Source organism: Ambystoma mexicanum, chromosome 7p (assembly GCF_040938575.1).
Source record: "Ambystoma mexicanum isolate Mex_15411 chromosome 7p, UKY_AmexF1_1, whole genome shotgun sequence".
In the NCBI taxonomy this organism is placed as follows: Eukaryota; Metazoa; Chordata; class Amphibia; order Caudata; family Ambystomatidae; genus Ambystoma; species Ambystoma mexicanum.
In genome coordinates this window covers 197,698,833-197,725,084 of record NC_090939.1, presented here as the reverse complement: position 1 = coordinate 197,725,084, position 26,252 = coordinate 197,698,833, and positions in this window count along the sequence as shown.

Below are 26,252 nucleotides of genomic sequence, written 5' to 3'. Positions count from 1 at the left end.
GCTGGATGCTAATATGAATACAAAACTCAGCCATTAAGCATATGGCTCATGCAAATATGAAGGGGAATGTGCCATGGGAGAACACCCCCCAACATTAAGGTAAATGTACACCTTTAAACTAGAATGGTGCAGGATAGACAGGGAACCACCAAGGTTGCTATAAAATAAGTTATAATTCTTCTTTCTAGTTTTTTATTTTCATCTTTTCTATTCTACTTTTTTCAAAATAGAAACATATATTGACAAATGAGACACCCTTCTATACCCGGCTTGCAAAATTAATTAATTTTAATCTTGAGGCTTATGATAATATAAAAGTTAGGTGAGTAGACCATCTCACAAACTTTACTTTTCAGACAATCTATTTGTTTGACCCAGGATATTAATACTAATATCACTATCCTTTTAATGTTCTAGAATAAAATAAAACAGGTTTGTGCCTACAAAAAAGAGGACTCTGTTAAGATTCTAAATTAGATCCACAAGAAAAATAATTGTGAATGTGTATCTGACAGGTATAGCTTGTTATGCTTGCATTATTGGGCCCGATAATTAATAATATGATAACTCTCTATCATGCTTCATGTCAATCTGACAAAAGGATCGTTTGAAAATTGTCTATCAAAAGAATTGATTAATTTGCCTTTACCCAATTATACTTATTTGTACCCAAGAAGCAGGTCAAACTACATGTATATTGCTTTCAATAACAACTTAAAACTAAGCATGTTAAGCTGAGTTATATAAGAAGGTATAATCTGAGGTAAAATATGAATATCAAATTAATATTGTTAACATCTTTAAGAAAAATGTTTTAGCTAAACCTATTAAAGGGGAAATGCGTTATGCCATGAAACTATTAGGGAATCAATAATGTATATTGTACAAAAATTCTACAATACTAATTTCATAATTTTTCTGCGTTTTTTCTTCGTCCGCTCTGGAAATCTCTGTATGGTTCATGTCTTTTGCATTTACTTTTCTTTTAAGATATAATTCATTGAGACCATGTGATTTGGAAAGCACACTTTTCATTCTAAAAATGGTTTTATTGTAACATTGATGACAGTTTCAGCCTTGAAAAAGCCAGAATAGTGGCAAAACACCTGTTGGCACATGCAACAAATGAATGATACATAAAAGTGGTATATTAAACCTAAACTCATTTCTTTGTAAAGCGTGAACAAGTAAATATAATATTCTGATCAATCTAATTCATATACTGTCGTAATTATTGATTGAACGCAGATGGATTTTATGTGATGACTCAAAAGATATACTTATTGGGTAAGAGTGCATACTCCTGAAAGAACAACCTTATTGTATTTCCAATTGGCACTGGTTTGGAGTGCTATTTCAGGAATTTGTGCTGCTCTCTATCCCATTGAGAATTAATATATACCTGGTCTAAAGGTGCATTCAACAATAACACCCAAACCCTAATAACAGAGCAATGCTAGTGATGCCTTCAATCTGCTCGGAGACAACCTTTATATGCACAATCTCCTCATACAGTGTCACTACAAGTAATTGTAACATTTTTATTTGACAGCGGAAAATGCGCACAATTGTGATAAATATATTGGATATAGTTAAGTGGCGTACATCATCAGGATTGTGACTGAAAAACACTCTGGAATTTCAGAAATTTACCCTGCACTAGTCATTCAAACAATTGTTTTGTTCTTTATAATGTTATTGTTAGTCCGCAATCTAAGGTCATTCCTGCATGTCTTTATCCCTGTCAGTTTCCTCTGTGCTCTTCGTACACACGTTGTTTTTTTGAGAATTCCCTCCCAAATACAATTCTTGTATTTGAGAGTTACCTTGCTACATCTGCAATCAAAATGTCAAGTTCTGCATTAAAAAAACATTTCCTCACTTTGATGTGGATGTCATTGTGAGCAGGATGAACCCCACAGGAACCTTCCTCAGCCTCGTAACAATGCCTATAAATATTGATCTGAAAAGAGGCTCAGCACTGATGTGTCTAGGTATACTCTTGGGCAAAACATCAGTTCTGGGGAGATGCTTGTTTTTGCCCTGTGGCAGATATTTGATCTTCTGGACAGAACTGTTCTGAGACTGTACTAGAAGCTCGAAAGTAAAAGAAATCAATCTTCAAATTGATTCAGGGACTTCGTCCCCAAAAAATACAATCCTAGTAATAGAATCGAACGCAACAACAGCATATGAGTTTTTACTCTCAAATCAATAATCTAATCCAAACCCACGAGAACACAAAAAACATAAACCTTGGTTCAACAAAAAAAGACAGCACATTTCAAGAGAAAGCAATATAATTTATTCTTAAAAGAATAGTTGATGCAGACCTAGATAGCTATGCTATCACAGGCAGGAGGATAGCTCAAGAGCAACCCGCTCGCCTTGGACGCAAGACAACGCAAAGCAACACAGGTTTGAATCCCAGGCACATGCTTATAGACTGGTCTCCTGCATTGATCGTGTTATAAAAGATGAATTAATTAATTATGCTGGTGACTCTGGGTATACATGAGAATAGGGTGAAATGCATGAAAACAAGTGAAATGCAAAATAATTTCTTTCAGAATGTCTTTTAAGGTATTGGTATTCTAACTGTGTCTAGGGCTCATGGCATAATGGCCAGGAAAGCAGGGATGTCCCTGATTTCACAAAATTTACTTCACGGAAAAGGTGAAATCTTTGAATTTTCTTTTCTTCAATTTGTTTTTATTATGTGACGAGAGACCCCCAGCTCCTACCAACTTTTCCCTACCTTATCCTATCCCCTTACCCCAACCCATTTATGTTTTAAAATGTACCCACTTACCCAACCAAATTCGAAGAAAAATAATGTTAAAGATTTCACATTAGGTGAAAATGGATTCAGTGAAATGTACGATATTGGGAAGCAGAGCATGGAAACATGTTTTTAGTGGGCTCTAGTCCATTCAAACAACTCTACCTTAGTTGTTACTAGTGGCGCAACAGTGTTGATGTGGACTTCTTTGTGCTTTTTCAATGGCGCAAGTCATAGTTCTAAACAGCCAGCAGCTCAAGTTGTCACATACTACACACAGTGTTCAGCTGCTCCATTTCTCCGGCACTGGAAACTTTCTGGTTGGACCGCCGTCCATCGCTCCCCTGCCCATCACTGTCCACACCAAGTTCCCTCCCAACGCTGATGTTGGTGCCACATCCAAGATGGACAACTTCCAGTTCCAGCGCCTATGACCGGAATTATTTCAAAAGGGGTAGAGATGGTCGGCAAGACACGTCAGAATGATGCAGGTACACTTCTTGACCGGCTGCTGATGTTATTCCCATGTTTTCTATGTTTTTGCCTCTTGTTCTGCCTTCTTCCTTGCTCCTTCTACTTGTTCCTGTCTTGTCCCAAGGATCTTGCCTTGGTACCGCTCGAGGATCTTTGGACTATGGTACTCTGTAACCATATCAAGACCATTCTGTCTTGTTATCTGGAGTATTCATGTTTTCAGAACCGCAGGTCACTTTTCGTCCTCATAACCATTCTGAAGATTGTGCTATAGAACTCCTACCTAATGCTCTGGTGCCTTTTGAACAAATGTATATGCTATCTCTTCTCGAAAAGACTGCCTTGAAGGAATACCTAGAGAGGAATCTAGAACATGGCCTGATCACAAAGTCCAAATCCCCAGGAGGGGTGCCTCTTTTTTATGCTCCTAAAAAGGACAGGTCTGAGCTCAGGACTTGCCTTGATTATAGAGTACAGAACCAAGTAACTATCAAGGATAGGTACCATCTTCCCTTGATTTCTGATATTCTTGAAGCGGTATGAGTGGCTTGTATATTCACAAAGTTGGATTCACGTGGACCCTACCACCTAATACTTATACATCCAGGGGATTAATGGAAGACGGCTTTCGAACTCCCTTTGGACACTTCCATTACAAGGGCATGCCCTTTGGACTCACAAATGCCTGGCTGTCTTCCAGCGTTTCATGGATTGAATATTCTCTGACCTACTTATGCTTTCAGCCATTGTGTACCTAGATAACATTTCAATATTCTTTGCCAGTCCATCTGAGGATACTCCCCATGTACATGAAGTTCTAGGTCGCTTGGGAGAACATACACTAGTGGCTATATTTGAAAAGTGTGAGTTCAATCAAGTTTCAGTCAGCTGTGCTTTAGCACCTTGAAGCGTCTTTTGTGCTAGATAGAATTACAAATAATGATCTCAGACCAAATAACCGGACAGACTCAAAGAATATGGCAAAATATTGCTTTATTTTCATTCAATAAAGGAGGGAGAACTGACAGGCATCGGACTGATGCATGCACACTCACACAGTACCAAGGTTACATAGAGGTCTTTTACCCCAATATGCATCATCTATGATGTCATTCTACATGGTAAATGATAAAACCAATTGAGGGAAGGGATTGGTTAAGGGAAAATATCTACGTGTAGAACATATACAAATTAATACATCATTGACTGTGCTTTATCTGTAGGACACGCATCAAACTACCTCTAAATATGTATAGTACTGATTATAGTGGACAAAATAACAGTAGACTGGTCTATGCAACATTGTATGTTAGTTTGCCCCTTACACACACTGATTAGTGGGCATGCTATGCCAACCTTGGACTTTCGGTTATTTAGCAGCATGTACGTGAAACGAAACTTAGGTGCTTTGAATTGCACCAGATTACTCTCCGTTCTCCCAAGTAATCTATCATCCTTCTTTGGTCCGCCATAAGCCAATGTCTTCCATCTGTAGTTGGCCTTGCAGCCTGCTCACTGTCCCGGAACATTTGAGGGAGTGTGCACACACCACTATCTTCGTCTGATGATTTAATGAATAGCCCTTGTCTTTGACTTCTGTGAAGAGACCATGAATGTGTTCATTTCAGCCTCTTATTTACTGTTATTTAATTCAGTTATACAGGGTGTTGTTGCTCCTCCTGGCTTCTAGAGAAAAGCTCAATCTACCTTGCATAGACTTCTTATACTTTTAATTGTCCAATATTTTGGCCGTTGCAGATGTTTTCTTCTTCTTTAATCTAAGAGGAATGTCTCACATTCAGAGTTTATCCGTATAACTCCCCTTGTGCCTTGCAATTATTCCTTAAAATAAAACTCTTGATCCTCGACCAACATAGCCTTCTTTTTGTTCTGCACACAGAGCTTTCCAGCCTCTCCTGATTCTGCAACCTTGGTCTCTCTCTGAGGTAGCTTGGTTGAATTTCGACATGAACCAGCGTCCATTTTCCTATCATGGCCATCATTGCCACATTATATATTCCTCTATAGCAAGCCTCTATATGTTTCTTTTCTACCTTGCGTTACTGCATATTTACAGTTATTGACCAGTAAGTTACTTCATATTTTTTGTATTCACGATTGCTTTAGCTTTAGGTACATATTTCTATTGGTGCTTGAGTTACATCATCACTCTTAAGTATTTTCATAGTGGTTCAACATACGTACACATATCTTCTTTACGACATAATTCTGCCGTCGTCAGATTTCACTTAACGTTCCATGATGTCCATAGGTGCGTGCTGACATCCTTCTATGCGGCATCCTTCGACACTTTCAGTGCAAGGGCACATTCTGTATAGCTGTCTGAGTGCATAACATCTCTCATACACTCAATGTGGTATAGGTATAACACATGGTGTCCCACATATAGCCCTTCTCCCACTATTCCAGTATGATTGCAGTGAGGGGGCGTGAGCTAGGGAAAATGCATCCACCTGCTCCTCTACATTTCCCATTCTGGTCTAATTCTCGACCACATTCCTCTCTTCATTCTCTTTTTCATTCTCCTTTATCATTTCTTCATACAATCGTTTCGTGGGACACATTCTTCAGGGGTAGTATTTGCAAGGGTCCCCCCTCATCATCGACCCATGTTAGCAATCTTGCAGTTTTAGGCCATTGGTCATTTCATTCTTTTTCTGCATTCATTACAACTTCTTCCTAATGGGCTGTTAATGCCAATGTTTTACACAAAACCAATCCATCAACCCATCCTTCAGGAGTGAGCACTGCTCCTTTAATCTGTAGCTGGCCTCTTTTGCAGCATTCTCGTCTTTGCTCCCCAGTTTTGTCTACACATTGGAGCATCTTATTTTCTTCTATCTTGATCGCTGCTCCATTTATTCCAGGCTGTTGATATTTTATTATTCAGTGCTTTGTTTCTTGGTTTTGTCTTGACTTTGTATCTTGCACATAATTGTTTTCTCTTTGAGATGTCTTTTTATTCACTGATACTATAGATGGTGTTTTGCCTTGGAATTGTCCTCTTGTCAGGCAGAGTGCAAGATGCGTCAGGCAATGTGCCTTTTTCACTGATACTTCTGTTGCTATGAATAGATGTTCCCAGAACACACGGTATAAGGGAACACACATAACAGGTTTCAGCTGATGTTTTTCTCCCACCTTTTTCATATGCTGATACTATATTCTTTAAATAACTAAATTAACAAGATACATATTTTTATCTTCATGGTTCTCCTCAACATCCCTTCTAAATCAAAATAGACCCCTAGTAATATTGTAAAACAGGCTATCTCCAGCTCTATCCAAAACGTTAATAGATGTCTCATTGACATCCTCCATATATGAAGATGTCTCATTGACATTTCCCATGTCTACTTTATCATTTATGACATTTCTGAATGCCATAATAAAAATAAGAAAAACACAAATCATAATACTAAAATATATCACCATTAATATGCCATGAAACTCTATCGACTTTCTGGAAGGTAGTGAATTTCAGACATTTTGAAACTTCTCCTTTTTGCTTTTACTTTAATATGCAAATCTGTTATCTCTTTTTCAATCACTTTCATATCAGAAACTGCAATATAATTGCAATTATCGCTCTCCAAACAATACAATTATTCTTGGGATCTCTGAAAAACGTAATGATGTTTACTCCTCTTCATATCAGGGCTGGATTAGACTGCAATATGTGGAAAAAATTGCATAAAAGAGTGTAGCATTAATGATAAAATATATATTTGTTTCTTCAAACCCTGGATTCTTATCTCATTTTCTCTTTTATCTTATATAAATAAGCTCCAGGATAGCTGCAAGTCTATTTCCCCTTATCGAATTTGGAAAACGTTAACCCCTAATCTAAAGCACTGATATGCCCGTCATTCTCTTTCTCCTTGCATCTGGTGATCGAATGAGTCAGCATGCGTGGTGCTACTTTTCATACTTCACTGTGGGCAGCTGCAGAAGAGGTCGGCGTTTGATGTCATGTAGGTGCAGCCACGCTCTCCATCCCCTTAATTTCATTGATATGTGGCTAACTTCTTCCACTTCATATGGCCCCTCAAAGTGGGGTGTACTCCAGGTGCATACGTATTTGCACACCAGCACCTGGTTGGCTGGATACAGACTTAGGGGCTTTAGTTTCAAAAGGTTGATTAGCTTTATCGCATCTTTTTGAACCCTTCCTTATATTCTTGATCTGTTGAGACATTAAAGAAATACTTGCAATCATTGTTGTTAGGTAATCATGCATCTCATCACCTAATGCCTTCGCCACAATGTGGGCATCAGTTCTTACCCTAGTTGGAGGAGCAACTGGGGTTCTCATACATCGTCCAGTCATCAACTCATGAGGAGATAGATGGTAATCTGAGCCTGGCTTATTTCTCAGGGCATATAGTGCAAGGGGCAGGCAATGTAGCCATCCCTTGTTATGGTATTTTGTGCTTTGCTATTCTTTCCTTTAATAATCTGTTTAATCTCTCACAGACGTCATTTGCCTGTGGGTGACAAGCAGAATACAACTCATGTTTAATACCTAATACAAGAACTATCTGCTCAAACAGCTTCTGAACAAAATGTGGTCCATTGTCAGACCGCAAAACCTTGCACAACCCCCACCTGGGGAACACCTCCTGTACAAGGAACTTGGCAGCACACGTGGCATCCAGCAAATATCCATAGCCGTTGCATGTATAACATAGCCACATAATCTATATGTAGATGCTGAAATGGGCCATTTGATTGAGGATTTGCTCCTCTCACTGTTCGCAAAGTCTGCCCTGCAGTAAAGTTCAGCCGCATGATGCAATTTACAATGAATTTTGACACATGTTTTAATAGATTGGGTGAGAACCATTCTTCTGCAATTGTAGCAGCAAGACTCTCTTGAGTCGTGTGTGCTGGATAGTGAAGCTGCTCCAGTGCTACTCTCAATAATGTGAGAGGCATAATTGGCTTTTCAGTGCTATCCTGTCTCAAAATTGCCACAGTGGGGGATGAAGAACACCCCTGCTTTCTCCATAAACCCTGTTCTTCTTGTGGGGGCTCAAACATGTATCTCAATTAACTGGATAGTAGAGAGAATGTTAAAGCTCTTCTTTACCAACATGCATCGTCCTGACATCTTTTACTTCAAGACTGGATATGGGTGGGAAATAGGCTGCTTTTTTAGCCTCTGTGGCTATGTTTCCGTAGGATATTAAATCTGTTCTTTTGGAATGCGCTGCACATTTTACGACTGCCAGGGCTAATGGGAGACTTAGTGCTTCTATAAGCCTGTCCAGTAGGGCTGCATGTTGCACTGGAGTGCTGTCTGTGCTTGGCAAGCCCTCCTTTTTCAGCGTTACAAACCTGCGTGTACAGTCGACGTCACATAGGCAGAGTCAGAGTACACCATCACTTCCTCAACATCAAATCTCTGCAGCGCTTCAATGAGCGCCACTAGTTTTGCAGCCTGTGCTGAATAATTCTAAGACATTTTTTTATTTATTCATTAGCATTTATAGAGCTCTCAGCAGCCCTTAGGCATTGTGGCGCTGTTACAGAAAGACTTGCTGGTTACAAGGAAAGTGGTGTGCACAGTGGTTACAAGGCAGCAGCTTAGCTTAGTGGTTACAGGCAGCAGCTTAGCTTAGTGGTAACAAGGACATAATATGCATAGTGGTTACATAGGATTCAGCAGAATTTAATTACATGCTTAGCTTAGAGGTTACCTGGGAAGCAGAGGGGCATAGTTACAGATTATGCTTTGTGAGCCTGAAGAGTTAGTTGAACAGAGTGGTTTTCAGGGTTTTGCGAAAGATGAGGAGGGATGGTTCTGCTCCAAGTTCGCTGGGAAGTGCATTCCATAATTTGGGGGCCATCTGGTGGAAGCCTAGACCTCCAGCGTTAGCTCTTTTGATGAATGGGACTTGCAGTTGGTTGGCATGGTGACTTCTTTTAGGACGGGTAGAAATGATTCTGTTGATGGTTTCAGTTAGATAGGATGGTGCTGTGTGACTCATGCATTTGTGCGTGATGGTTAGGTTGACACGTTCCTTAACGGGTAGCCAGTGAGTAGCTTGCCTGGCTTGAGTGATGTGTATTCTTTTGGGAATGCTGAGAGCTACACGGAGCGCATTGTTGTGCACCATTTGGAGCCTGTTGAGATTTTTGGCTGAGGTGCCTGCAAGGATGGCATTGCAGTAGCCCAGCTTGGCTCCTATAGTGGCACGGGCGATGGAAAGGCAGTTTTTGGGGGTTAAGAAGGGTTTAATGGAATTTATGAGTTTGGTGGTGTGGGCTGATGCTGAGGTAATGGCGCTGACCTGTCGCGTCATAGAGAGCGTCGAGTCAAGGTAGACTCCAAGGGTTTTTACAGAGGTGGAGACAGGGATGTTGGTGCTGTTGATAGTGAAGGTATCATACTTTTTGTTAAGTTTAGGTAAGTTTAGGACAATCTCATTCTTGTCACTACCTCAAATTCACCTTCTCGATTCAGCTTTATTATCGCTGATCCAGTATCCCTTTCCCCAGTTATCTGGTCAATTCTTGAAGAACCATCAATAGAAACAACCATCGCCCCTCCCGGGGGCATTTTCTCTAGGCTGGGGAATATCACTATAACATTTAGTATAGTTTGTGCAATCATGTACATATTCATCCTCTCCAATTAGTGCTGCTGTAAACGTTGCTGGATTTACTGTCTTACATCTAACAATTTTGATCGCAGGTTGGAAATAATCACCTCCTACCCAGATGCTGTTTGTGTGGTCAATGTACTTTTGAGTTTCCTAAAATCGCGAATAATGCATGTTCTACAAATAATGTTATTGGGCACCCCATTGTTATGCTTGAAGCCTTTTCAATTGCAAATGCAGCAGCAGCTAAGGATTGCTCACAAGGAGAATGCCCTTTCATAACTGGATCTAAAATCCCACTGTAATAAGCCAATTGTTTGTGTCCATTTCCTAATGTCATCTTCTGTGTGAGGACTGCTTTCATAAATTCTCCATTTGAATGGGAAAATAAATAAAATTCTTCATTGTAATCTGGGATACCCAACACAGGGGCTGTACTGATTGCCTTTTTTAATTCTTCAAAACCTTCAGTCATCTCACCTGTCCATGTTATTGTGCTTTTGTCCACCCGTCTTCTTTAAGTCCTTTTAAAAGTGGTCCAATATATATGTACTGTAATCAAAAAACTAGGCCCTGCAGTAATTACATAAGCCTAGAAACTGTTGGATTTTCCTCACTGTTTTAGATGCTATAGTTTTCGTGATTGCTACTGCCCTCTCAGGTGTCACTTTTCTCCAGTTGTGTGAGATCAATTGTCCTATCTCTTGCACAATCTCAATGTCACCTAGCCTAGTAAGATCGCTGGCTCTGTCTTCCCTCTGTTCCCCCCCTTGCCTCATCGCACCTTGAAACACTTGTGCATAAGCGCATTATAAATGCCATATCATATCATATCATATTTATGTACAAAACCTCTTCCTGACAGTATTGTAACTTCTCTTTGTCTACCTTGTATCCTTTCTCTGAGAGTATGGTTATGAGTTTAACTGAGTCTTCTCTGCATCTATCTTCTGTCTCACTGCACACCAAAATGCCATCTGCGTACTGGATTATTGCACTTTCGAGTTGGACATTACCCAGGTCCATCTGGAACACTATGTTAAAGATAGAAAGGGGACTCACAGTACCCCTGGGGCAAACAAGTATGTTCCAGATGGGTATTTCTACAGGAAAAGGAAGTCAAATCGTGTGAGTCTTCATGAAGGGGAATTGAAAAGAATGCATTCTTTAAATCTATAACTGTAAAATATTTAGCCTTAGATGGAATGTTACACAGTATTGTTGCAGGATTTGGAACTAAAGGAAACTCAGCTTCGACTATATTGTTTAGGGGCGAAGGTCCTATATAAATCTCCATGACCCCCCTTTGATTTCCTCGCAGGGTACACATTTGTGTTACATGATGAATCCAATGGCACTAATATACCTTGCTACATTAAAGCGGAAATGGTCTCAAATATACCTTCATCCACCTCTCTGGACATTTGATATTGCTTTGCTTGTGGCAAAAGGGCTCCTGTATTTAATTTAATTTTAACTGCACCTATCCCTTTTAATAGACCCACATCATATTGGCTTGTGGGTCATAAAAGCTTTGGCACTTTCTCTAAGCTTTCCTAGAAGAATGATGGTCTTATTTTTACCAATGCCATTCTCTGCGATATTTCTATATTCACTACTTTAATACAATAAGTGAAAAACACTAGTTGATCGTCTGAGTAGTCATCGCTAAACAGTCTTTGAAATATGTCAGCCTATATCCTTCACTGAGGGCATCACTCTTTCTTATCTGACCAATGCTGCTTCTAACTCTAAGGGGATAATCTGCCCTTCCTCATCTGAACAAGAATTCATCATGTATTCTCGATATTTTATCTACCAATCTGGGTAACCATGATAATAAGATAGTCACTCCATACAAAAGTACCTCTGGATCTAGAGGAACTCCTCTCAATGCCTTCTGGCCTGTAAAGGCTAATATAAACTCTCCCTCATTCATATAGGTTATCCCTGGAGTAGAACACACTATTCCTTTGTCAGTAAAGCATATCGTCATGTTAAGCTTTGTCATCCGGTCACGCCCTAATATGTTAACTGGCGTCTGTTTAGAATATAATAATTTATTTATTTATTTATTTAAGTGTATATAGCGCACAAAAAGCCCAAGGGCATTGAGGCGCTGTTACTTGTAAGAGCTTAATTACAGAGGTACAGGAATGGTAGCAGTCGTTGGTACATTATAAATACTACAGACATAATTCAATACTTAGTTTATGCAATTGGTCATTACATTACAGCTTATGCAGTGGGTCATATGTATAGTATTCATGCTGATGCGAGGGACCTTATGTGAAGAGGATGGGTTTCATAGCTTTACGGAAAGCGATGAGAGAGGCCTCACCTCGGATTGTGGGAAGTAGGTCATTCCAGTGTGTGGGTGCAAGATATGGGAAGCTGGGACCACCCGCTCTGGCTCTTTTTACTAGTGGCACATAGAGCATGTTGGTATAGGGTGATATGGTTGGCCTTGTAGAGGAGACGGGGTGGATCCTTTCCGAGAGGTAAACAGGAGCAGTGAAGTGAATGCACTTGTGGGTCAGTGTCAGAGCTTTGAAGACGATTCTGGCATTGACATATCGTGTTCTCCTAAAGAGATTGGCAATCGTCTCTGAAAGGGACTAAACTCATTGCCTAAGAGAATCCCTGAGCATTCATGGCAGTACCTGACATTGGGTATTTTCCCTCATGGACACAGGAACGAGTGGCTCCAGTGTCTACGAGAAATGAAAATGTCTTGCCTCCTATCGTTACCCTGACCCTTGGTTCCTCTTAGGGGTTTTGTGTCACTGATAGTACTGAACACATCAGCTTGCTCTGTGGGCTGTCCAATTGTGGGTATAAATTCACCCCTGTACCTGTGAAAGGATTTCCTCCTATCACAGTCACACTCCCCAATTTGGGTGCAGGTGCTTGTTAGGCTCCTGAGGTCCATTATGGTACCATAGTCTGTTGTGTCTGTGCTTGCTGCATTTGTAACTGTTGTGCTTGCATGGGTACCTGCTGTGGTCGACCTTGTGATAATTGTATTTTCAGTAGCGCTGGCTGCATTTGTTTGGGTTGCGGTGCATATGGCTGAGCCTGCCTGTTATCTTGGGCATAATATTCCTGTGATTCTGTATTATATTGTGCAGCATGTAATCCCCCGACTTGGAGTTTGCCAATTCTGTTGCATGCCTCCTCTGCTTCTGCATTTCCAAGCTATGTGTCCTATTCATCCACAATTCCAACATTGTTGCAGCTGTCTGCCATTAAATCCTCCTCTTCCCTGAGGGTTTTGAAACCCACCTTGTCCTACTCCTCTAAGCCCATTCCCTCTTCCCCTTGGCCAAAAGCTGTACCCACTCTGATCTGTGGGATACCCTGCATTGTTTTGCTGCCCTGACTGTATCCCCTGTGTCACCCCTCCTTCATTACTTGGCAACACTGCTCTCTCTATCGCTGTTTTTGACAACTTCTTCTGAACTAACTTCGATTCCTCCTGCTTTCTATTTTCAGCTTTCTTTTTATTCTTCTCCTGCATTAAACAGCAGTGATGCACGATTGTCAATTGTATTTCTTACCATGGCTTTGCTTCCATTCCCACCTGTTTCTTCAATTGCCGTTGCACTGGCTCGGGCAGCCCCTGAAACAAAATTTGGTAAAATAATGCTACTGTTTTATCCCACGATTCACGAGTCTCCTGATGCCATCTATCTTGAATCTCTTGAATATAAGCAACATGGTCTTCCTCCTTTGCCATTTTCCTAGTCATAATCACACCCATGTCTAATGTATCAGAATATTGCACTGTGAGCGCCTGCCATACGTCTGTTCTGAAATTAATAAATGGCGTTCCATCGTATGTCGTGTTTTGCGCAGCCACACCTGCATATCCTGCTTGTTTCCAAATGTCATCAGCTCTCTCTGCTATGATAGCTGCTAGCAAGCCTTTTACGTCACCTATAGCTAGCGCCATTCCTGATGTCATTCTCTCTAACTCATGTATCTATTTATTTGTGCCAGGAGTCAAACTCGACAATTTACATCTCAAATTGTCTTTATCCATCTGTGGCTATGGTGTATATTGTGGTCGTCCTCCCACGTTCTCCAATAATGGGAATTGGGAAAATTTGCATTCATAATCATGCTTGACTACACTCCTCGTCAACTAGGCGGGGTTGGTCTCGCCTGTTTGTCTCCTTCCTGGTAATAATCTTAATCTGTTTACATATGGCGGGGATATATGCCATGTACTGCGCAATTGTGCTTGTAATCGCTCAGTGTATGGTGTCAGTTCTGATGTTTTTTCTTTAGGGTCCTCTAGGTCTGACCATTTTACCCCTTTTTCTACACTCAATTCTTTTGAAAATCTGCAAGCGCCCTCTCTTTGCCCACTCTCATTCTCCTCCTCTTCTTCGTCTGACATCATTATGCCCCAACTCGTATGACTGTTATCCTTCTCCGCATCATCAAGATCTAATCTGTTTAAAGACAACGTTCCATACTCGTCTGTTATGATGTCATTTAACCTATCTTCAGTTCCCACTAAGAGAGATCCCTCTGCGTTCTCTTGGGGTTTATGCCCACCTTTATCCCTTATTTGCCAGTATAAATTCCCAAGTCTTTGCACTATTACTGCTGTGTCCTGCTCATCAGCACATACTGATCTCGGCATTCCTTGCAGCTCCCTATGGGGCTGTTGTGACCCTTTCTCTTCCTCCAATCATTCTCGTGCATCAATCGGCACTATGCTCTTCTGACATAAATATTCTATATCGTCATCTTTTAATTCCCTACTGCTGTTCATTTCCTCTTCCCTTCTCCTCATCTCCTTTAGTTCATCATCCTCTCGCTTTCTTTGCAACCTACGTACTTTCCTTCTTTGGGATTCCTCATCACGAGTTTGGCCTGAACCCTTAAATGTGGCGGCAACGGTATTACCACTGCATTTAAGGACTGGCCAAATCACGAGTTGGTGGAAATGGAATTTTACCTCCCCTATGGACCCAATGATGAATAGTGATTTACCGGCCCCCAGAACTCGTGATCCAGCACAAATTGGGTGGTATCCCAGCCGTATTACTGCCAGGATACCACCCAACTGGTGATGAAGCCCTATCTCTTTTCGTTTCTGCTTTCATAAAATCTCTGCTTTTCTTTCCTGGCCTGATTACTTCTTCGTTCTTTTCTTTGCCTGTATTCTTTATCTCTCTCTTCTTTGTATGTCCTTTCCTCTTCCTTCTCTTTCTTTTCTTTCCTCTCTTTCTCATACACCATCAATGTCCTTATCGTCTAGCTTAAGTAATATTTGTCCTCCCAACCATTCATTCTGCACTATCATTATTACCTTAGCTTTATCCTTTATTTCTTTCTGTTTCCTTGCTTCTTCCTCTATATCCATTTGTCTTTCTTCTCTGTTCTCTCTCTCATCATGCTGTTTACTTTCATTGCGGTTTGATATATCTTTTCTTTCTCTGCTTTTGTTCTCTTCCGCATTATCCTCGCTGCTATAAGCAGGGGAGCATATGTTGGATTAACATGCCCTGCTGCTGCTTTTAATTCATTTAAAGGGTAAAATCCCTTCTCCTCTGTATCTACGCTCTTATCTTCAGGCGGGGAAAGGGGAGCCGAATGTGTTTTATCCTCCCCTTTATGCTGATTGAACATCAACTCCCTGTCAGCTGGATCTTCTTTCTCACTCTGGTACATCTTCCATAATTTTAACATGGCCAGCCTTTTTTGTAAATTCTTTCCCTTATATGTGGCATGCAAAAAGGTTGTCATATGCTGCAATATGGTTTTTGACAGCAAACCCTCCTGAGGATACGACATGAGTGTCTTATTAGTTGTGCCTCGGACCCTTTCTGAATGATATTTCCTTAACTTTGATGTGTTTCTCGGCAATGTCCTACACGGATGTAAAAGAGGAGTGTCCTCCATGATGATGAGTAGGTTTCAACCGTCTATACTTAGCCGTCCTTTTATTCGATTATTTATTTTACCAAATATACCACACAGATCAATTGGCGCCGGCAACATCAATCACTAGTTCTAATACCCCGAGAATATTTTAACTACTTACTTTTTTTAAATTGAACAATCTATGCAATGATGTTCTGTTTGCTCCTTCGTTTACACGTTTTGTTATCTGGTTCTTCTATTATTAGTATTTTAAAAGTCTCTTCTTCATTTATATATTAATGTCCTTTAATGTTTGCCTTCCTGATTGACGTCAAACTCTTGGTCCAAATGTTCACCAATCTCCTTAAGGTTTTACTATCGTTTTATATTTTTTAAATGTATATATTTATTGTTTGCTTGTTGGGCGCTTATACAGGAAATACATTCTGTTTCAAAGCACCCACAGGGCAGCAGGGAGGGAACATGGGATATCAGTACAAATGAAATACCAAAAATACACAGGGGTTAGGAACGGCCAAACCTACTATGACTTGTGAGTATTCAGAATGTGCAAGTGAAGGAAGGAAGAAGGCTGTGGGGTAGGTGCTGTGGTGTCTGTGATCGAGGGTGAGCCACAGATGAAGTGCAAGGTGTGGTAGGTGCTATGCGGCCAGGAGCCGCATTGGGAGGAAAGTGCAAATCTTTAGTGCAGAGGGTGTGCCGAGGCAAGTGCTGAGGAAGACATATGCTGTGAAGATTGAGTGTGAATGGTCAGAGGCCCAGAGGATGCATAAGGGTCCAAGACACCAATCACATCAACTGTGGGATTAGCAGAGGAAGGAAGAAGGGAAGGATGAGGAAAAGAGGAGTGTCTTGCGGTGCTTTCGGAACTTCAGAAGGTCCTGCTCAAGACGGAGAGGGAGGAGGAGGCTGTTCCAGAGGAGGGATCCAGCTGAGGAAAGCGAGCGGCTGCCTGCTCTCTGTTTATCTAAATGCTTTACACACTGAGAGTTGGTGCCAGAGGAGCGTAGAGGTCTAAAAGGAGAGTATTTGGTAAGAGAGAGTTGCAGATAGTGTGGTCCCCAGCCCCAGATAGCCTTGTGGATGATGCAAAGGGATTTGAATTTAATCCGTGCAGCAACCGGAAACCAGTCGAGGCTTTTTAGGGCAGGAGAGATGCGGTCCCTGGGATTAAGGCCAAAAATAAGTTTTTCTGCTCTATTCTCGATTAGATGAAAGGGTCACAGAGTGGAATAAGGTAGATTGAGGAGGAGGCTGTTGCAATAGTAAAGCCTAGAGAAAACCAGGGCTCGGGAAACATTGAGCTTTTGGGGGAAAGTGAGATATGGGAGAATTCCTTTGAGAAGGTAGAGTTGGAAGTGGGACTTCTTGGCAATGTCGTGCGTGTGAGGGAGGAAGGATAAAGAGGAGTCAAAGATGACTCCAAGGTTTCTGGCTTCAGAAGAAGGAGCAGGGGGTGAGCCCAAGGTGGCAGGCCAGAGAGAAGGGAAGGATCTTAGTTTTGCTGGCATTGAGGCAGAGATCACTGCGAGAGCACCAAGCCTGGATGGCAGACAGGCAGTCAGGGATGAAGGAAAGTGCGAGTGAGTAGGTAGTCTGAAAAAGAGTTGAGTGCTGCCTGCATAACACTGGAATTTGGGGGAGAAGGAGGAGATGAGGTGTGCCAGCTGAGCAAGCCAGCTGAGCAAGGTAGATGTTAAAGAGCCAGGGGGATAGGTTAGATACCTGGAGGACACTGCAGGTGGAGAAGGAAGTAGGAGAGGAGAAGGTGCCCAGGATGAAATGGGAAGAGCGGTCAGTTAGGAAAAAAAAAGTCAGCCATTCCAGTGCCCGTTCCTAGATCCCAAGAGTATCGTGGAGCCTTTGTATGAGATGGAATGGTTGACAGTGTCAAAGCCAGAAGAGGGATCAAGTAGAATGAGGACAGCTGGGGAGTTGGTCTAAACACATTTAAAACAAAAAGCTTTATATTGCCAGTTTTATAGCCCCACAGTGCACTTTTTCAATTTTACTGCATACGCATTCCTTTACTATTTTAGTAAATGTATCCCTTCTCTGTTTCACCCCATCTTGGAGTTTGATACGCACTCTTCTGCGGGCCTTGCCTCAGGAATCCTTATCACCCCTGTTTGGACTCTTTACTGCGTACCCTTCTGCCTCCTTGGAACCAGGAATCAAGGCATCTACTTTTTCTCTTTATAATCTCCCCAAAAACCCCTGTTACTTTTTTATATGTATTATTTACAACACAATCCCTCCCCCTATTTATGCCACCTTCATTGTTCTACTTACATCCATGACTCAGCTCGAGTCCGTCTGCATCAACTCTCCCTCAACCGACCAGTTTGCCTTCCGTCTACGTGGTACCTGCAGGAACCGGACAGGAATTTCATCAAAGGGGCACCTGCCAACCAAATCTTCTTGCACGTGACTCTGCGCGCTGATCTCCACAGGAAGCTCTGCGGTCTTCTGTCTAATGGCGAGAGCAGCCAAGCATCCAGGGGTCTGGATCTGGCCTAGGTAGATTACACCGCAACCATCCTCACCGTTACCAAAATGTGCTCTAGCACCTTGAAGCATCTTTTGTGCTAGATGGAATTACAAATCATGATCTCAGACCAAATAACCGGACAGTCTCAAGGAATATGGCACAATACTACTTTATTCTCATTTAATAAAGCAGGGAGAACTGACAGGCATCGGACTGATGCATGCACACTCACACAGTAGCTTGATTACATAGAGGTCTTACACCCCAATATGCATCATCTATGATGTCATTCTACATGGGCGGAAGCACAGGATGGGCCGATTCAGGACATCTGTAGGGCCGTGACCTGGGCCAACCTGAATACGTTCACCAGACACTATTGCCTCAATTTGCACGTACAAGGGTCTTTCTCCTTCAGGGAGGGGGTGTTGAGTGCTGGTACACATTGTCAAGGGTAGCTTGTGTTAGGCAGAAACCTGTGCAGTTCCCTTAGGGACCACTGCAAAAGATTTAGGACTACAGGTGGTTGGCAGTAAACCAAATTGGTAGCAGTCTGTACCACCCAGATTTACCTGGTAGCTATGGCTGAGCAGTCAGACTTCTCTCAAGATGAGTTAGGCAGTATATAGAGTATACACAATAGGTACAGAGACACAGTAGCACAAGCAAACACTGACCAGAGCTTGGGTGTAAAAGTATATAATTATTTATTTAAAGACACACTTGTAAATTACACTAGCACAAAGAGAGGTAAATAAATTCAACACACAGTCACTATTATATATATACAACCCTAATTACTTATTAGACAAGTCTTAATGAGAAACACCACTTTTTTCAGACAGAGGTGAGCGCTTAACATAAGATGGCACTCTAATAAGTTAATAAAAAGGGAGGGAAAAGGGCAGAGTTATGAAAGCACAGAAATTTCAATACTTTTCAAAGAACCACAGTGAGGCAGGTTAGGCAACGTCTACTGGGGAGCAAGGAAGTTCAAATGCCAGACCCACTCTTAGAGAGAGCAAGCGAAATGTGTCCAGGATCACACAGTGGGGTTATGCCCAAAGAGTCTTTGTAGAAAGTTCACAAAAGATTGAGATTAAGTCAGGAAACGTTAGTTAACAGGTCCCAGGCTAGCCCAGGTTAGAAAGTCGAGGATTTACTGTCACCCCGAACGATCTGTCGCAAGGGAAGCCAGGCGGGACACAGTACCTGAAAGTGGGAAGAACGCTCCAGCGGGGGAAGTTGTTCCTGGCAGCGGGTGCAAGTTGGTGTTTCATCCAGAGGAAGAGGAGGTCTCGACGTGGAGGAAAGCTGAAGGTCGTTGCGCTGCCAGGGAAGAAACCAGCCGCGGAGTTTCCCGGTTACAAGGTACCACCCTTTTCTTCGCGGTAGTGGTGATCCGTGGTATTCCGGTTGCCGGGGTGCTTGGCACGGGCAAGGTGGCCAAGAGATGGTCCAGGAAGGCGAAAAGACGGGCAAATTGGTTATCCCACCAGTCAAAGGAAGAAGACTCTCCGGGCTGGAGATCTCCTCTGTCGTCGGGAAAAGTGGTGAGACGGTTCCGCAGGGCTCCACCGGTGGTGTCGTCGTTGCAGGTCGGCTCGGCTTCTCCCTCCTCGGATTCTTTAGGTCCTGTGGCGACTTCTGAAGTTCCAGTCCCCAAAGCCCTGCTTTTATGCCGAAAACCCCCATTCATTCAGCCTAGCTGTCAATCAAACATGCTAAGTGGTGAGCCGGGCGGCTCACCACTTGGGCCAATCACACAAGAGTGCGACTTGAGTTGCCGAGGCAACTCAGTCCAGGGTGCCTAAAACCCCTCCCACACCTCCTGTGGTACCCAGACAGAGTGGCACCACTTTTGGAGGCTTCTGTGGAGAAGCCCGCCAAAAGGTGGAACAAAGGGCTCGACTTGGGTTGGAGTCTCAGAAGCGAACACAAACGCCATTTTGGAACCAAGTTTTGGCAAAATTTACCAACCGGTGAATTAATATTAATTTAATAAACCGGCGGTATGTTCGAGGCTATTTTAAAAAGTGGTAGCCTCCAACAATGGGAAAATCCCATAGGAATATATTTGCGGTTGAATATAAAAAGTAGAATCCACTGCCACCAGCCAAAACTCGGTCGGGGGGACTGGACAGTGCCCCCTCGAACAACAGACCCCAGGGCAATCGAATTGCCCCGACCAGTATGTCCACAATAGGATGGTTTGTACTGGTTCTGTTCACAATTTGAGACTAGTAAAGCCAATGGTGACTTTACATGCCCTGGGAGACAGTGGTCAGTCCCAGGGTATGGAGTCTATGTTTGGGGGTCGCTACGACACCCCTGGGTTACGGCACGGAGGGTGCTGTGTAACCCACATACCAAAAACACATGAAGCCCTATGGGGTAAAGGACCCCATAGCCCATAAAACACATACAAAGTCAAAGGAACACCTCAAATCATGTCTAAGAGTGGGAGGAAAAGAGTCTCACTCTTAGCAGGAGAAAAACATAAACCTCAAAAATCCAGCAAAGCTGCTGGGGGACTCACTAGGTTTGGGAAATTAGCCTTTACAGAGAATTCTCCCTAACAGCTTGTTGTGAAGTATGGGAATAAAGTTGGTGATGTGATTTTGGAGATGCGCTCTGGGTGGTATGTGTTTTTGTTTTCATGGATCAATGTCTTTGGTATGCTTCACAAGTAAGTACTGGGATGAGGAAGAGGGACATGGAGGTATTGACCCTGTTACTTTGTAGTAATCTTCATTACTCCTAGTCCTACTCTTCCCCGTCACAGTACTTACGACCCTCCTGGCCCACCCTGATGCAGTGTGAAAACCTTCCATGATGTGTTGGAATGTATTGAACTAACATGTTATGTGGTGGGAGAGTACTGTACTCCCAGGGGATGGGTGGAGCAGGTATAGATATTAGTAAAAAGATGGAGGTTGAGGAACTCACAAGTAAGTACTGTTACAAGGAAGGAAGCCCATAAAACACATACAAAGTCAAAGGAACACCTCAAATCATGTCTAAGAGTGGGAGGAAAAAAGTCTCACTCTTAGCAGGAGAAAAAAATAAACCCCAATAATCCAGCAAAGCTGCTGGGGGACTCACTAGGTTTGGGAAATTAGCCTTTACAGAGAATTCTCCCTAACACTCGCCCCCCCCCTGCCCCCAGACTAAGGGACAGGAGGATTTAATCTACTCCTGGATGAATCTCATACCTCTAGTCGATGACCAACATCCTAGTGAGACCATCAGCATTTTGGTGGTGACACCCTAACTTATGTTCAGTGGTAGAGTCAAAGGTTTTCCTTTGTAAGCTATATGACCTACAAACCCTTTGAGGAATATCAGTCTTTTTAAAGTTATAGGGGATCTGGTTGACCAGTCCCTCAGAAGTTGGTACAACTTCTGAACCCGTGTTAGGCTTTTTCAAGGGGTCCTTATAAAGGATTCCCTTAGATCTAGCCTCCAGAGGTCCTCACCACCTCTTTGTTGGGAGAAGGTTGGGTTTTAGGCCTCTTGGTTGGAGGGTATGGAGATAAGCAAGGTACATGCTTCTCCTTCCTCTTAGATCTACCTTTACCTACTTTAGGAGTTTCCCCCTTAAGACTAGGAATGGGGTTGGAGTCTTCTGTGGAAGGTCCAACAGTCTGAAGGTTTTTGGCCTTAGACTTTTCTTTTCTGGTTTTCCACCAGCATTGAGAATAACCAGTTCTCTTAGACCTAGTTAGGGTTCCAGTAGGTCTATCCACCTCTTCCTCAGAAGCACGGGGAGTCACAGACTCTAAAACTGGGGGAACAATGATGGAGCTTGGTTGGGGCTCCCATTTCCCTAACATTTTAGCCTGAAATTTGCCTGGGTCAGAGGTCAACTTACAACACCAGGGCTTGTAGTGGGGTTCTCAGTTGAGGTTCCCACAGGCTTAGAGGGGTTCCTTAAGGTGGCCTCTCTAGCCAATTTGGTTTGGTTCTGGTTCTCCATACTGGAAGGCCTGGGGGTACTAGATACTACTCCTAGAGTTCTTAGATCATTCCCCAACAGGACTCTCCCAGGCACCTCAGTCTGAACACTGACAGGGATCAACACTGTCATGTCATTACACTGAATGAGGGCTGGTAGAATTGGAACCATTTGGACAGGGCCTCCAGACATCTTAGTGGGACATTTGGGTGCCTTAGCAACATCCTCAGGACTGAAAAAGCTTTCATCCACTACTGTTCTGCTGGCCCCAGAGGCTCGCCTGGCAGGAGTATCCTGGCCATTGACAAGAACACTGTCCATATAATAAACTTTAGAGTTTTCTTTTATGGAGTTGTACACACTCCTATTCTGATCACTAACCAGACCCATGGACTCTACGGTTACACTTGCTTGAAGACCCAAAGGTTCTTCAGCAAAGACTTCAAAGTGCGCACTAGCCATTTGGACTTCCTCCTCAGGAGTGAAGGCTAAGGAGACTGAGCTGATCCCTGTAGGTTTACCCTTACATCTGGGATCTCCTTTGATGTGGTCAGTGGCCCCACAGAGATAGCATGTTCCAAATGCTCTCTGAAAGGGTGGCTTGGACTGACCTCCTTCTGGTTTGTGGCCAGAAGGTACACTAGCCTGTTGTGGGTTACCCTGGGTCTTACCCTGGTTATTTTGTTGTTTGGGGCCCTCTTTGGGTTGGGAGGCATTAGAAATCTTTTGGTTCCCTTTTGGTGGCTGCTTTCCCTCATCCTTTTTCTGAGTGACCCCTGAATCCTTGTGAGTAGCCCTGTTGGCAACCCACAAGTCAGCAGCCTTAGCTAGTCTTCTAGGATCTAATTCCTTTGAATCAGCTAAGTGCTGTCTAAGCTCAGGAGAGCAGGCATCATAAATTGACTCCAACATTACAAGATTTCTCATTCCCTCATAAGTGTTCACCTTGTAACCCTTAATCCATCCCTCTAGGTTTTCCAAACACTCACTCACGCAGGTAGCCCAAGGGGTACCATCATTCTTTTTGAGGGTCCTAAACCTCTTAAGGTACTGGGAAGGGGTCTTCCCAAATCTAGCTATCAAAGCTAGCTTCACACATTCATAATCCTTCTTATCCTCCTCCCCCAACTCCATTACCACATCAGTTGCAACAGGGAGGAGCCTAGAGAACAACCAGGAAAGTAACTAATTTCCTGTAATGTTCTGGAGCCCATGATTATATTCGAACAAACTCAACCAATCCAACACATCCAACTTAGGCTCAAACATACCCACCAACTCCTTAGGCATCCGGGGTCTTTTGGGACTGGAACTTCTAGAGGATTCGGAGAGAGAAGCACTTTCCACAGACAATTTTTTCATTTCTAGCTCATGGTTGAGCTCCATTTCTCTGAGCCTTAGTTCTTGGTGCCGTTGTTCTGTTTGAGCACTAATTCTTTTGAATTCTAATTCAAGCTTCATTTTTTCTAGTTCCATATATTGAGGAGTAAGTGTGGGACCTGGTAAAGGTCCAGTAGGGACAGCTGGCAGGGCAGGTAGAGGCCCAGGGGAGACAACTCTAACATCTTCCCCCTCCTCTTCTGCTTCTGACTCAAAGTTATCAATACTAACATTCATATCAATATCATTGCTGTTATCTACAGTTGCTGGAGTGGTAGGTTCCTCTGAACCACCATCCAGACTTTGGTTTGCTAACAACCTTTCTATTAGCTCCATTTTCTTGCCTTTAGTCAGGAGATTCTTATGCTTACAGAGAACTCTTAAACAATCAGCAGTTTTTGTAGCAAGGGACTCTTGACTATAGCTTTCCATAGTTGACATGTTTTAGAAAATACTTCTTTAGTGCTAAGCTTTGTGGTTAGTTGCACTAGGGTATCTATAAGCACACTAAAATGTATACTCAATACAAATCCCACCGCTGTACACCAGTGTTAGGCAGAAACCTGTGCAGTTCCCTTAGGGACCACTGCAAAAGATTTAGGACTACAGTTGGTTGGCAGTAAACCCAATTGGTAGCAGTCTGTAACACCCAGATTTACCTGGTAGCTGTGGCTGAGCAGTCAGACTTCTCTCAAGATGAGTTAGGCAGTATATAGAGTATACACAATAGGTACAGAGACACAGTAGCACAAGCAAACACTGACCAGAGCTTGGGTGTAAAAGTATATAATTATTTATTTAAAGACATACTTGTAAATTACACTAGCACAAAGAGAGGTAAATAAATTCAACACACAGTCACTATTATACATATACAACCCTAATTACTTATTAGACAAGTCTTAATGAGAAACACCACTTTTTTCAGACAGAGGTGAGCGCTTAACATAAGATGGCAATCTAATAAGTTGTTAAAAAGGGAGGGAAAAAGGCAGAGTTGTGAAAGCACACAAATTTCAATACTTTTCAAAGAACCACAGTGAGGCAGGTTAGGCAAAGTCTTCTGGGGAGCAAGGAAGTTCAAATGCCAGACCCACTCTTAGAGAGAGGAAGCGAAATGTGTCCAGGATCACACAGTGGGGTTATGCCCAAAGAGTCTTTGTAGGAAGTTCACAAAAGATTGAGATTAAGTCAGAAAAAGTTAGTTAACAGGTCCCAGGCTAGCCCAGGTTAGAAAGTCGAGGATTTACTGTCACCCCGAACGATCTGTTGCAAGGGAAGCCAGGCAGGACACAGTACCTGAAAGTGGGAAGAACGCTCCAGCGGGGGCAGTTGTTCCTGGCAGCGGGTGCAAGTCGGTGTTTCGTCCAGAGGAAGAGGAGGTCTCGACGTGGAGGAAAGCTGAAAGTCGTTGCGCTTCCAGGGAAGAAACCAGCCGCAGAGTTTCCCGGTTACAAGGTACCACCCTTTTCTTTGCGGTAGTGGTGATCCGTGGTATTCTGGTTGCCGGGGTGCTTGGCACAGGCAAGGCGGCCACGAGATGGTCCAGGAAGGCGAAAATACGGGCAAACTGGTTATCCCCAGTAGTCAAAGGAAGAAGGCTCTCCGGGCTGGAGATCTCCTCTGTCTTCGGGAAAAGTGGTGAGACGGTTCCGCAGGGCTCCACCGGTGGTGTTGTCGTTGCAGTTCGGCTCGGTTTCTCCCTCCTCGGATTCTTTAGGTCCTGTGGCGACTTCTGAAGTTCCAGTCCCCAAAGCCCTGCTTTTATGCAGAAAACCCCCATTCATTCAGCCTAGCTGTCAATCAAACATGCTAAGTGGTGAGCCGGGCGGCTCACCACTTGGGCCAATCACACAAGAGTGCGACTTGAGTTGCCGAGGCAATTCAGTCCAGGGTGCCTAAACCCCCTCCCAGACCCCCTGTGGTACCTAGACAGAGTGGCACCACTTTTGGAGGCTTCTTTGGAGAAGCCCGCCAAAAAGTGGAACAAAGGGCTCGACTTGGGTTGGAGTCACAGAAGCGAACAAAAACGCCATTTTGGAACCAAGTTTCGGCAAAATTTACCAACCGGTGAATTAATATTAATTTAATAAACCAGCGGTATGTTCGAGGCTATTTTAAAAAGTGGTAGCCTCAAACAATGGGAAAATCCCATAGGAATATATTCGCGGTCGAATATAAAAAGTATTTCTAACTTTGAGGAACTTTTTTGAGATATCATAGCTCTGTACCTTCGCGACCAAATCGGGGTTACTTGGTGATTATTAGCCTTTTTAGGGTTTTTGTCTTTTGTGGTTGGTTCTTTGTCGCATGAGTGTAGGTCACTACGGAGACACTGAGTTCCTCTACTCCGTTTGTAAACTGTAGGAAAAGTTGCAACTGTGCCTGCACTTATTTGCGCCAAGATAAATTACTGGTGTATTTCCTTTTGCTATGAATGACAAATTCAAAAGTTCCGCTGTATTTGATAAAGTTTTTTATTTTGAATTTTCAGCCCCTCTTGGATGACACGTGTTTCGGCGTACAACCTGCGCCTTTTTAAAATCCGGGCCTTTAATGTGTCGGGTTTCCTCTCTGGGAGAGGAAACCCGACGCTTGTAGCGCGAGCATCAGAATTTTCAGGTGCGATTGAGCCCA